A 15,672-nucleotide genomic window follows, 5' to 3' on the forward strand; every position below is an offset into this window, starting at 1 on the left:
AGAGAGAGAGAGAGAAGCCAGGGAGAGTGGGGAGGGGGAGAGAGAATGGACGGAGATGGTCGATCGAGAGAGAGAGAAAGAGAGAAAGAGTCGTTGCTTTCTCGAGACGGATTTGAACTGGAGAAAGATAAAGTCCGCGAGATAGCTATCGGACGTGGATTTCCTGCAAAAGGCTGAAGCTACTGACAGTTTGAGTAGCGAGACTCCCTGGCGCTATCAAGTTCTGTAGGCCCACCATGACGTATGTGTTGTATCCACACCGTTCATCCATTTGGAGAGATCATTTTAGAGTATGATCTAAAGAATGAGGCCGATCCAAACCTGAAGTGGACCCACCACAGAAAACAGCAGGGAGAGTGACGCCCACCGTTGAAACCTTCCAGAGGTCCACCGTGATGTTTAATTGAGATCCAATCTGTTCATGTGTTAACGAAGACATGGAAGAAGGGAAAAACAAATATCAGCTTGATCAAAAACTTTTGTCGCCATTAAAAGTTTTTAATGGTGGGCGTCACTCTCCCCATTGTTTTCTGTAGTGGGATCCACTCGAGCTTTTGGATCTGATTGATTCTTTAGGCCATGCCCTAATATGATCACTCCAAATGCATGGGCGGTGTGGATACAGAACATACATCCTAGTGGGGCCCATAGAACTTGGTGAAGTCACTTCAGTAGCGAATCTCGCTACTAAAGCTGTCAGTAGCTAATCCGTGTCCGACCGTTGCAAACCTCTTGCTTGCTTATTAAGTAAGATTAAGATTAGGTGGCCTACCTTGATTTTTGTGAGAAATCCACCCCGTCCATCCATTTTTCCAGGTCACGTAACAACATCGCCTGACCAAATCTAAAACACAAGCAGGCCAGATGACAAAGAAAAAGTTAGTAGGGAAACGCCAACTGTTAAAATCTTCCGAGAGTGCAGGAACGGATGCAGTTTGGCTATTGACACTGCCACTGTGATAGTTAACAGTCAAGCTGGCTACTCCCCTGGCCATTGGCCAATGGCTGGTGGTCGGTGGTATGTGGGCCCCACCATAATGTATATGTCGTCCATCTATTTTTCTATATCATTTTATGGTATGAGACCAAAAATGAGGTATATCCCAATCTCAAGTGGACCACATTACACAAACACTGTTGAATGACGTCGACCATTAAAAACTTTTCGGGGGCATAAAAGTTTTGGATTAATCTGATCTTTGTTTTTTCACTTCATTTGGGTCTGTATGACCTAATCAATAGATTGAATGTCAAATAAACATTACAATGAACCTTAAGAGGATTTTAATGGTGGATATCCAATCACTATTGTTTTCCTATGATCCAAATTTCTATTGTTTTCCGGTGGTGTGGTCCACTTGAGATTTATATCTCTCATTGTTGGGATTAAGCCCTAAAATGATCCGTAAAAATGGATTAACGGAATGAATGAAACACATACATCATGGTGGGGCCCACAGAGCACCGACAACCAGCCTCGGGCTGGTGGTAGGGGGGGTACCCAATCCGTTTCCGTTTAGGTGGCTAGTGGTCGGTGCTTAGTGGGCCCACTATGATGTATGTGTTTTATCCTGCCGTCCATTCATTTTTCCACTTAATTTCAAAATTGAGGTAGATCTAAATGTCAAGTGGACCATATAAAAGGAAGGATTGAATGTAAACCATTTAAAAAAAAACTCCTAAGGTCCACCGTAATAATTTTTTAGACATCCAAACTTTCATATTGACCTGCATGGAGTGAAAAAACAAATATCAGCTTGATCCAAAACTTTTATGGCCTACTTAGTTTTTAATGATAAGCATTCAATCAACACTTTTTCACATGGGCTCATACTATGAAATGATCTGAAAAACTGGAAGAATTGGAAGAACTACGTGGATGAAACACAGATATCATGATGGGCCCACATAGCACCAACCATACATTCACTGGGTAATTGGCCGCCGTCACTGGCAATATGCTTTAGGTGGTGGCCTGACTTCCTGGCATAGAAAGCAAGGCAGACCGCGATGTTTGTGAGAAGTCTAACCCATCCATCTATTTAGCCGGATTACATTAGATTAGGATATAGTCCTGAAAATGAGCAGATCCAAAATTCAAGTGGACCACATAACAATAAAAAGTGGAGATGGAATGTCCACCATTGAACATTCATGTAGCCAGAAATTTGGAAACAGGCTAATATTTTTGTGAACATGTTAATATTTTTGCTTTTTCCGTTTATCCTACTAGCAATGACCTAATGAATGGTATGGATGGCATATAAACGTTATGCTAGACCTAGGAGCTTTCGACCATCGGCATTTTCCTAATCACTTTTTTTCCCTTGTTGTTGGGTCCACACCTCTTCTTTTTTTTTTTAATGGTAATTTTTAACATGATTTGACAAAATGGATGGATTTCTCACAAACATCACAATAGGCCCCACTTAGCTTCCTATCATAATGAGTTTTTATTTCCACAAATCACCTACATCCATAACTCAAAACAGGCCTCACCATGGAGAATAATTGGGTGGGGATGCCAACCATGTTGGTTTGTGGGGCAACCATGGTGTGTATCTTTCATCAAACCAGTTAATCCAGTGTAAATCACAAGGATGAAGAGACGAGACAAAAATCTATCTAATAAAAAGCCTAGGTGGGCCACACCATGCTAACTTAGTGGTTTGGGACAAAATTTACACTACTCCTATAAATAGGGGATCATATGAGTTATTAATTGTTGTTGATATCTCAAATCTGTATATAGTAGGGTTTGTCGATGCCATTGACAGACCACTTAATGCCATCGAACAAATGTCAATGCCATCAACATATGCTTGATGCCATCGGGAAAATATGAAAAATCCACATTTTATCGTTGGAACATTTTGGTATTTTCTCGATACCATCAAAGGTGTTCGATGCCATTGACAAATCATTGATGCCATCAAAGACCCATAGAAGGTGTCATCGAATGCACATGCAGAATTGCATAAGTGTGGGATTTGTTTCCTATTCCAATTGTGATATGATATTATGCTATATATCGAGTGTAATAGGGATTTGGGTAGTAAGAGAGGTGTTCTAGGAATTCTAAATTATTTTCTAAGGGTTTTAAGGGTATAACTTGGCTTGTGAGGAAGATTCAAGGCTTGTTCGAATCGGTAATCTCTATCTCTTGTAATTTTTTACTTTAATAGTGCATTACTATTGCTTTGTGCCATGGTTTTTTCATGCAAGGGCTTTTCCATATAAAATTTGATTTATTTATGTTTGAACTTGGTTGTGCAATTGGAGTACTTTGCTTGATTTATCTCAGTGTACTTCTGCGGTTCCCCAACAAGTGGTATCAGACTTAATATTGGGAAGCAGATTGAACATGAAAGCATAGTATCAATGGATTCTAATCTAAAGTTTGATATTGAAAATTATTTTGAGAAAATTAATTTTAAACTATGGAAGGTCAAGATGACCGGTTCCCTAGTTCACAAGGATTGGATGATGCTCTCCTTGAAAAGTGATCAGAATCCATGATAGATGATGAATGGAACAAGATTGATAAGAAAGCAAGAACCTCTATCCAATTGTGCTTAATGGATAAGATCCTCTATAATGTCATAAGAGAGAAACCTGCAACAAGTACATGGGCGAAGTTAGATAACATTTATGTGAAGAAATCTTTAGAGAAACGCTTATACTTGAAGATTCAGTTATTTAATCTGAAGATGGTGGAGGGGGCTAATGTTGAGGCACACATTAGTAACTTTAACAGGCAATTTGTAAATTGCTGGATATTAAGGAAATAACGAAAGACGAGGATCAGGCATGCATCCTGTTGAATTCTCTCCTAGCTTCGTATGAGTCATTCAAGGGCTCGTTGTGCACTGGTAGAACTACCATTAGTGTCAACATCGTCATCTCAACTCTCAGTCAAAGGCGATGAGAAAGAAAAGTGGTGACATGGGTGCCTCTATAGATGCACCTATTACGAGGGGGTAGAATTTTGAGCAGGACAATGGATCTTCTCAATTAAGGTCTAAATCCATGGGTAAAGGCAAAGGCAAGTTGAAATGTTGGAATTGTGGGATGTTTGGGCACATGATGAAGGATTGCAAAAATCATAAGATAAGAAAAGAGAATTCAGAAAATTATTTTAGGGAGGCCAGTAGTACGAAATCCAGTGAGAAAGTGAACAGTAGTGACATGCGTACCACATCAAAATATGAATACTTCGATGAAGAAAGGATATTGGATACTGGAGCTTCATACCACATGACCCCTCATTGGAGTTGGTTCCCTAGTTACAGTGAGTGCGATGGTGGCCAAGTTTTTATGGGCAATGATAATGCATGTAAAGTAGTTGGTGTTGGATCTGTGTGCATTAAGATGTTTGATGGCATGGAACGTATCTTGACCGATGTGAGACACGTTCCTGATTTGAGGAAGAGTTTAATATCTTTGGGAGCACTCAAGGCGCTTGGGTACAGATTCATCGGGTTTGAACGTGTCCTTAAAGTTTCAAAGGGGGTCCTCATAGTCATAAAGGCACAGAGAAACGAAAATCTTTACAGGTTGATCAAGAGCACTTCATCAGGTGGAGATGTAGCGTTTGTAGCAAATTCCACGTTTGCACGTATGTGGTATGCATTCTTGGGCCACATGAGCGAGTGAGGTTTATAAGGTTGTTCTTCATTATGTGCATTCTGATGTATGACGGTTGTCACCCATGGTTTCTGGTGTAAGGTCATCATAGTTTGTCACCTTCATTAACGACTATTCCAGGAAAGTGTGGGTTTATTTTATTCAAAATAAATCCAATATTTTCACTAACTTTAAGCAATGGAAAGTGATGGTGGAAAAATAGACAGGGATAAGGTAAAGTTATTAAGCATAAATAATGATGGAGAATTCTCTTATAGGGAGTTCAATTGGTATTATAAAGATGAAGGGATCGTGAGGCACAACACAGTGTGCCACACACCAGAGCAAAACGATATGGCTGAGCGAATGATCGAACTCTCTTGGAGAGGGTCCGATGCATGATCGATAATACTGGGTTGGGTAAAAAATTGTGGACTGAGGCTGTAAGGCCTGTATCCTAGCCTGTCTGTTACATAGGCTTCCGCGGTCCTCCCGGTCGAATTTCGGTGACCCATGACACATAGACTTCATTTGCGAGCAACCTTGAGTCGCTTTCCATATTCTATAGTCGGCTCGACCCGAGACTTGTACCATTGTGACCGCACCGTCGCCTCGGTTCTAATGCCACATCTTGCACACCGATCTGATACCCTGGCTAGGAGATGTGGGCTCACATTTAGTTCAAGGAAAACACCAAGCGTTTGCAATCCCAAGAAAATCTCTACAACATGTCCCATCAATCAATCAGGAGAAATGCCTAGTACCCCCATCAGAACCGACAGCTGACCAGGGAGTTTAGGAGATTCACTCTACTCACACAAACGTACAACCAAATTATAGCAATGTTAGTGTAGAAACAACTCACTCCCCTACAACCCAGACCACCTCCAAATCATCTGCCGCTGAATTATGATGAGAATGAGTATTGCACTTTCCACTAGGGCCAAGGTCACTTGACAAAAGATGCTTCTCCCTAAATCAAGCAATCCAAGACCTCATCAATAGTTAAAAGATTTCCATTGTAGGTCTTATAACTGCTCCAATAACTCCTACAAACATTCGCTAGAATCCCCTGCCATAGCATCGATTAGACCCAAATTATCAAGTGGTCCAATCATCAATTACATCGAAAAGGAAAGCATTAATCGCTTCTTCTCTCTTATACAATCTATCCACACCATCTTAGAAGATCACATAAATGCATTGTTTGTCTTGAGAGGGGCATCCTTGACCCCTCTCCCAGCAGCCGAGCCAGTCACCCTTCAAGGAAGGAGCACTCCCTATTTCCCCTGTCTCTTATAAACAATCAGCTGTGGGAGCCAATGGTATTAAAAGGTGCACCCTCTAACTTCGAACCAGTATTTTCCAAGGTGAAGCCCCGAGTCATGAATCAGTAGTGCTAGAGGGGGTTTTCTGCATACATCCATCATCATTCCCATCTATTCAATAAAAGGGAGCTTGCAGAAGAATGCATCAAGAGCCAGTAGTCTTGGAAGGATCGACCTCAGCATATGAGCCAATTATATTACAAGGGGATAAGGGGCAACCTGAGTAATCACTGACAAATCACTTGGGGCACCTTTTCGCAAGGCACATCAACTAGCTCATGATAGGAGGCCTCCCTACCAACCGTCGGTAATGGAGAAAAGACCATTCTTCATCCCATGCCAGCCTCGAACCACAAGAGCGATCAAGCCAAAGCCTACGCCTCATATCATCTATGAGGATGAACCTCGCCATATCCCATCTAGTATAGGCAAAAAAGTGTTTGAAAAGGCCGAGCAATATGTCCTAGAGGGGGGGTGAATAGGACTATGCCAAATTAAAAAATAACAATGGAATTTAAATAAATTAAATACAAATAGCAATAGACAATCCCACAATGCTGAAATTAAATACAACCTCAAATGTACGAGTATTGAGAGGTTGATACAGATGTTGTTCTATGGACAACCTTACACCATAAAAACTAAGGGTTTATGGCAGGACAACCTTACTAGAACGGTTTGTGTTTCAAAAACTCAAATTGATACAGAGGAATAAAAAAATAAATAACAAGGTATGAAATCTATGCTATTACAATATTCCCACACTTGCATAAAAGAAATTACAACATTCTCCACAATGCAAAAAGGGAAATTACAATCATCCACAAAAAGAAATAAACATTCAATCCACAAGACCAGAAATTATAGTGGTTCACTTGTGTGTACACCAACTGTTTAGAAAAACAGCCACACAACTACTCCACTCCTAATATCCTCACACAGTGGATATTAATGTTCACTATAAAAACAGGTTTTTCAAGGTTCACATAAAACCCTCACAATTGTATCTTTCAAGTGGGCTTACACAATTCAAAAACCCCACACTCTGAGTTTTTTGGATCACCTCAGACAAACCAAAACAGAGGGATTTTTCTTGCACAATCTCAATGAAACCAAAATACAAAAATTTATAATAATGTAAAATACCTGGATATTCTCTTTTTGATGAAGCCCGGAAGAACCAATTCGGAGTAGAAGTTCAACGTAGAAGTTCAATGTCCAAACTCACTTAAGAAAAGGTTCTAGATTCTAAATTGATTTTAAATTAAATCAAGTTAGGCTAGCTCTATTTGATTTTGATTGCAAGCAAAGGGCAAGACTCAATCCCTTCTTCAAATGTGATTGGAATAAAGAATACAAAATCAAATATAATAAAGCTAAATTAAGAGAATATTAAATGAGCATAATATATCTTTAAAAGATCACTAACTTATCTCTCAGAGTGGCATATTGATTTAGCTTGAATTGAATACCAAACTCTGAAATTCGTGCTCTATTTTTAGGTGAAGAAATTGTGTTCACGACTGGTCTTGAGGACACGACAACTGGTCGTAGGACCAACAAATTTTTAAAATTTTGAGCCTGATAAGTTAAAGTCGTTCCACGACTGATCGTAGGCCCTTCACGACTGGTCGAGGGACTTCCATGATTGGTCGTGACTTGTCCACGACTGGTTATATGGAACCAGATTTAGTTACTGGACTTTGAGTCGAGGCTACAGGACTGGTCGAGAATGAGTCGAGCACTGTTCACACGACCGGTCGAGCAGTCTCCAGGACTCGTCGAGGCTTAACAAAAAATTTCAAAAATTTGCAACAAACTTAGGACTGGTCGAGGAATTTCTTGGATTGGTCGAGCCAGTGCTAGGACTAGTCGAGCAGAGTCTAAGACTAGTCGAGAAATAGTCAATTCACTTATAAACTGAGCTAATTGAATTATATATTCAAAATGACCTACCCTATGGTAATCTAGGGTCATTCATACCTTATACATGATGTATGAACATTGAAACTTCTTTTTCTTCAGTTAATAGTCGTTTTTTGAAGTTAACGAAGCTTGAGATCTTGTCATAGGATAAAGCTTGAACTTGAGTCTCTTGAAGCTTGAAATTGACTGACGTTAAAGCTTAAACTTGAGTATCAAAATCTAGAAACGTTGTCTTGACTTGTCCGCAGCTTTGAAAATCTTAAACTCTTGAAGCTTGAAAGCTTGAATTCGAGTACACTTGCCTTTGAAGTTCTTGAACTAAAGAACCATTGTCCTTAAGAGATACATAGACTTCATTATGTAGATGAGCTACACAAGACACAGATTCCAAGATAGGTTTTAACACTATAAAATTTGACAATTATAGGAGGTAGAAACCATAACACTTACAATCTCCCCCTTTGTCAAATTTTTGACAAAACACACTCCATACAAACATAAGTATTATGTGCACCAATTATCAATATACACCAGTTACAACCTGGTTAAAGAATCATGCACCAGTTAAAAACAAAGTATCAATTCGCATCAATTCCACCAACAATACTCCCCCTTACTTAACTCCCCTTCACAAAATAGAATCATTCACAATCAATTCATCCATAATCCACAAGCCATATACCAGTATACCACAATCACCATATATAAAGCATGCCAAAAAATTTCCCCCTTTTTCTCACAATATGACAAAGGAAGGAATCAAGAAATAGAAGAAGAATTATATAATGAAGGAAGAATAAGAAGAGTATTGAGGAATAAATGATCAAGATAGTCAACATATTAAATCCATAAGTCATATTCAAACATAATTAACCAAGTTCAACCAAATACTACCAAGTTAAGTCAAGTATAACCTCACAAGACAATAGAAATCTAAGTATCATAAGAGTTATTACAAATGAAGATTAAAAAATACTAATAAGATCCTAAAGAGGGAGCAAGAATAGATGGATCAATCTGATGTAAACCCTTATTAATGAGCCTCATATATTTATGCATATAAGCAAATTGTGAATCCTGGGTTACACGAATCTGATCCACCTATTCCTCAAGAGTATTTAACCTCTCAGCAAAATCAGAAGGCTGATAATCAGGGTCAGCTTCAGAATCTGATTCAATCTCATCAAAGATATTGTCCATGTTAATGTCTTTTGGAGGTAAATTGCCTTCTTCTTCATTTATTGCTTCAACTCCACCAACGCCCATATTGACTTGACCTGCGACCAACCTCAGATTCATCTTGTTTATATTTGAGTTGTTGAAGATAAGGTGTTGAATGGGAGCCTCTTCAATAGGCATAGCCAGTAACATATGGGTGGCCAACACAGTTATAAGATATGCAAAAGGGATATCACTGTGTCCAGGATGGAGGCAGAATTGTATGATGGAATGACAGATTAAAGGAGGAAGGCATACATTGGTACCAGAAATAATGAAATGCAGAATCCAAACCATGAAAGAGGTGAGTTCAGTTTTGTTATGAGAACGTGGATAAAGATTTGAAATAAATATCCTTTGAAGGACTCTGTATCTGGGTAACAAATACTTTGAAGCAAGCACATTCCCATTTTGACTCCATTGCACATCTATATTGCACAATGCTCTAGTAAGCATACGTTTTTTTGATTCAGATGGTTTAGCTACTAGAGTGCTAATTGGAATACCTTCATCATTGACAGGTATGTCCATTAGGCCAGAAATCAGATGACGGTTTACTTCAAATGGACCTTCTCTAGTTGCTATAATAAAAGTTAAATTTTCAGTTGAAAAATCAGAATACATACATACATAGCTTGTGTAATAGACCGGTATTCCGGCCCACCCCAATGTAGAATGTTAGCCCATCCTACAAATTGGAGAAGAGAAAGAATTTCAAATGGAGCAAGATGATCAACATGAACAGGTCGTTCAACTATTACACTGCGCAACCTTAAATCTCGCACATAGGAGGGATCATCTTTGGGTGACTGAAGGTGGCACCTTGTGATAGGTGTCAGTTTAGATGTTGAAGGACCACGAGAACTTTTTTTTCTGCCTCTACCTTCCATTTGTAACTAGAAAATCAAGGAATCAAAAGGTTGCAAAAGAAGTAGAGTGGGTTTTCTCAAAATCAGATTTTGGAGAAGAAAACTCTAAAAACCTCAAGGAAACAAGAAATAAATCACTCTAAAGATGAAAAAAAAGTGATATGAACTTGAATTTATAAGGAAAATGGAAATAAAGTACTAACCTTGAAGAACTACGGAGATGGGTTCGACCGGTCGTGCTAGGACCCGTTGGGGAAGAAACCCAAATGAAGAAAAAAGAGTTTTTTCTCCCAAATAAAGGTCAAACCCGCGCTACACAACTGGTCATGTACATGCTCAACCGGTCGTGCCACGACTGGTCGAGTATGAACTCGACTGGTCGTACACAGCCAAAAATGTGCATTTTTCATTAAATTTTGAAATTTAAGCATTCAACCTAACAAGTATATACATTATAATACAAAAATGCATGAATAATCAATTCAAATTGCACATACCAGGATCAAATTTTAATTTAGAAAACCTGCTTTTGTCGAGCAGTTTTTTGAATATGTCAGCAAGTTGAGTCTCAATTGGAATGTATTTCAAGGTAATTGTCTTTTCTTCCACTAACTCACGAATGTAGTGATATCTAATGTCAATGTGCTTGGTTTGTGAATGCTAGATTGGATTTTTAGATATATTAATTGCACTTGAATTATCACAATATAAAACCATAGAGTCCTGTGTAATTTCGTAATCGCTTAATATTCTTTTCATCCATACAAGCTAAGTGCATGCATTACCTGCTACAATGTATTCCGCCTCAGTGGTAGAGAGCGATATGGAACTTTGTTTCTTACTCTACCAAGAAACTAAATAGTTCCCAACATAGAAACAACCACCACTAGTTGATTTTGCATCATCAATGTTATCAGCCCAATCGGCTCAGTGTAACCAGGTAATTGAACACTAGTATATGTGGATACCAAAGACCCAGATTAGCTGAACTTGCGACATATCGTATAATCCACTTAACAACAGTTAAATGTGATTCTTTAGGGTTAGATTAATATCTAGCACAAATTCCTATGCTAAATGCAATATCAGGTCGACTCGCAGTTAAATACAGCAAACTACCTATCATACTGCGATACAATTTAAGATCCACTTTCTTACCTGTAGAATCCTTTGAGAGTTTTAGAGTTGTAGTCATAGGAGTATCAAAAATTTTCCCATTCTCAAATCTGAAATTTTTAACTAAGTTCAGAACATATTTGGTTTGAGAAATAAAGAAACCATTAGGTTGCTGTCTAACTTGCAACTCTAGGAAATAATTCAATTCCCCAACCATGCTCATTTCGAACTTAGATTTCATAAGATCTGAAAACTCAACAGTCATGTTATACGGGTAGATCTATAAATAATATCATCAACATAAATTTGTATTATTAAAATGTGATCATTATGTTTCTTTACAAACAAAATCTTATCAACACTTTCCATTATAAAGTTATAACTTAGTAAAAATTTAGTCAATTTTTTCATACCATGCCCTGGGAGCTTGTTTTAAATCGTAGAAAGCCTTTTTTAGGTGATAGACATGATCAGTATTCTTAGGGTCTTCAAAACCCGTTGGTTGTTCAACATACACTTCTTCATGCAAATCGCCATTTAAAAAAGTACTCTTTACATCCATTTGCTAAATTTTGAATTTTCTAAAGTAAGAAATGGATATAAATAGTCTGATTGATTTAAGATGAGCTACCAGGGCAAATGTTTCATCATAATCGATGCCTTCAATTTGAGTGTACCCTTGTAGAACCAGTCTAGCCTTGTTTCGAATTATATTATCAAGTTCATTAGACTTATTTTTGAAAATCCACTTAGATTCGATCATATGTTTATCTTTTGGTATAGGAACTAAGTACCAAACATTATTTCTAACAAATTGATTAAGCTCTTCTTGCATCGCAACTATCCAGTTTTCGTCAGTAAGAGCTTCTTTTACGTTAGCCGGTTTTATCTGAGATGTAAAGCACATGTAGTTACATACATTTTCAAGTTGTCTACGAGTGCGTACACTAATGAAAGGGTTTCCAAGAATTTGATTAGTTAGATGGTCTTTAATAGTTCTCAGTTCAGAGTTATTTTGACTTGATGAAGAATCTGGTTTATCAATTAGAAGTACTTTATCAATATTTGAACTTGAGACAGGTGTATTCAAGTGATCATCAATAACCATATTAATAGATTCTTGAATTACATCGGTTCTCTTATTAAGAACCCGATATGCTCGACTATTCAGAGCATACCATAAAAATACCCCTTCATCACTTTTGGGGTCAAACTTACCCAGATTTTCTCGGTCACGTAAAATGTAGCACTTGCTGCTAAAAACTTGAAAGTATTTGACAGTAGGTTTCTTATCAAACCACATTTCATAAGCCATTTTACCATTTTATTTTCTAGTATAAACACGGTTAATAACATGCAGTATTTACGACTTCAGCCCAAAGATTTTTAGGGAGCTTCATACTGTTTAACATTACATTTGTCATTTCTTGAAGCACTTTGTTTTTTCTTTCTATTAAACCATTTTTTTGTGGCGTTTTGGGCGCAGAGAATTCATGTGATATTCCCTAATCAATGCAAAACTTCTCAAAACCACTATTCTCAAATTCTGATCCATGATCGCTACAATCTTACAGATTTGAGTCTCTTTTTTAGTTTGGATATGTCTAAGTACCCTTTTAACTTTATTGAGAATTTCTAATTTGTTTCTTAAGAAAACTACCCAAGTATATTTGGTAAAGTCGTTAACGATTACCAGAATATACTTTTTGCCACCTTGAATCTCCATTCTAGTTGGTCTAATAAGATCCATATAGAGGAGTTCGAGCAGTTTATATGTGGCATTGGAGTCCACTTTTTTGTGAGAACTCCTAGTTTGCTTGCCAATCTGGCATTCGCCACATATTTTATCTATTTTTTGTATTTTGGGTAGCCTTCTTACTTACTCTCTTTTGCTCAATCTATACAAGTTACGGTAGTATACATGTCCAAGGCATTTATGCCACAACTCGGTCTCATCGGTATGGACCATATAATACGATAGATTAGATGAGCTAGTATCACTTACAATATAGCAGTTTTCAGAAGTTCTGCGACTAGTTAATATTACAAAACCGTTTTTATTTAAAATTTTACACCCTAGGTTAGAAAATTTTATGCTATGATTTTTATCGCATATTTGATAAATGCTTAATAAGTTGTGCTTTAAACCTTTTACATATAAAACATTCTCAAATAAAGGGAGGTTAGAAAGTTGAACTGTACCTTGGCCAATAATCCTGCAGTTTCTACTATCATCAAATGTGACTGAACCGTCAGTCATGTCTTTAAGATTGGTGAACAGACCTTTGTCACCAGTCGTGTGCCTGGAGCATCCACTATCAAGGTACCACTTTGAATGGCTTGGAGCTTTGAAGGCCGTGTGGGCAACCAAGCAAGTAACCTTAAGAACCCATTTCATTACAGTTTTGGGTTTAGAAGTATAATTGGTCTTCTTGTGTTTATAGTCCATTTGAGTTAGATTTTAAGAGCTCCTTAAGTAAATCAACAATTTTTCAGCTAAAGGATTTCGATTCTAGTTTTTATAGTTGATATGGTTGCTTTTAGGTTTTAAGGATTGAAATGTTTTCGCATTTTTAGAATAATTTTGATTTGAACTTTTCCCTTTTGAGTTTGAAGACTCTCCTTTCACAAACTTAGGAATAGTATTCTTATGTTTGGGAGGAATATTTTTGTCGTAGCCCAAACCGGATCGGTCGCCACATTTTCTGGATCTGGATAATAGTTTTTCTAACTTAGGATCACATTGGGCATACCTCCATGTATCATTTAAACTCAAAAGAGAAGAGACTTCAAGTTTTAGTTTTTCATTTTAAAATTTAGCTTTTCAATAAGAGTGGTTTTGAAATCTAAATCGCATTTAGATTTTTCAAAAGAATCTAAAATGTGGAATTTTTCTAAAACAAGATTATCAAAATTTTCTTTAAGTTTCAAAAACTTTTCTTTCTGAAGTTTTAGTTTTACCGCAATTTTACAACTTTCCTTGTATAGGGCATTGTAAGCATCTTGAAGATCTTCTTCATTTTCATGATCACTATTTAGATTTTCTTCACTAGTTGAATCATCATTTTCTGAAAACGTGAACTTGGTTAGAGTCATAAGGGCTTTAACTTCATTACCCGACTAAAGTAAAATAAGGTATGACTTTCATAAATTTGGATCCATCGATACCTGTTACTTCAGTGGTAGGAGGGGTCCATTTAGTCATTGTGGCTTGTCACATATTCTCATCCATGGATTTTAGGAAAACCCTCATTCTGGCTTTCTAATAGGTATAATTGGAGCCATCAAATAGTGGAGGCCTAGTGACTGAAAGGCTATCAAAATTTGACATCTCAAATAGCTCAGATCGATTAACTTAGGAAATAAATCCAATAAGAATAATTAAAAGCGAGTTATTAGGCTTTGATACCACTTGAAAAGGTCGAGCTATATGTCCTAGAGGGGGGGTGAATAGGACTATGCCAAATTAAAAAATAACAACGGAATTTAAATAAATTAAATACAGATAGCAATAGACAATCCCACAATGCTGAAATTAAATACAACCTCAAATGTACGAGTATTGAGAGGTTGATATAGATGTTGTTCTAAGGACAACCTTACACCATAAAAACCAAGGGTTTATGGTAGGACAACCTTACTAGAACGGTTTGTGTATCAAAAACTCAAACTGATACAGAGGAATAAAAAAATAAATAGCAAGGAATGAAATCTACGCTATTATAACATTCCCACACTTGCATAAAAGAAATTACAACATTCTCCATAATACAAAAAGGGAAATTACAATCATCCACAAAAAGAAATAAACATTCAATCCACAAGACCAGAAATTATAGTGGTTCACTTGTGTGTACACCAACTGTTTAGAAAAACAGTAACACAACTACTCCACTCCTAATATCCTCACACAGTGGATATTAATGTTCACTATAAAAACAGGTTTTTCAAGGTTCACATAAAACCCTCACAATTGTATCTTTCAAGTGGGCTTATACAATTCAAAAACCCCACACTCTGAGTTTTTTGGATCACCTCAGACAAACCAAAACAGAGGGATTTTTCTTGCACAATCTCAATGAAACCAAAATACAAAAATTTATAATAATGTAAAATACCTGGATATTCTCTTTTTGATGAAGCCCGGAAGAACCAATTCGGAGTAGAAGTTCAACGTAGAAGTTCAATGTCCAAACTCACTTAAGAAAAGATTCTAGATTTTAAATTGATTTTAAATTAAATCAAGTTGGGCTAGCTCTATTTGATTTTGATTCCAAGCAAAGGGTGAGACTCAATCCCTTCTTCAAATATGATTGGAATAAAGAATACAAAATCAAATATAATAAAGCTAAATTAAGAGAATATTAAATGAACACAATATTGCTTAAAAACATCACTAACTTATCTCTTAAAGTGGCGTATTGATTTAGCTTGAATTGAATATCAAACTCTAAAATTCGTGCTCTATTTATAGGTGAAGAAATTGCGTTCACTACTGGTCCTGAGGACACCACGACTGGTCGTAGGACCAACAGATTTTTGAAATTTTGAGCGCGATAAGATAAAGTTGTTCCACGATTAGTCGTAGG

The sequence above is a fragment of the Magnolia sinica genome, chromosome 5 (assembly GCF_029962835.1).
Source record: "Magnolia sinica isolate HGM2019 chromosome 5, MsV1, whole genome shotgun sequence".
NCBI lineage: Eukaryota > Viridiplantae > Streptophyta > Magnoliopsida > Magnoliales > Magnoliaceae > Magnolia > Magnolia sinica.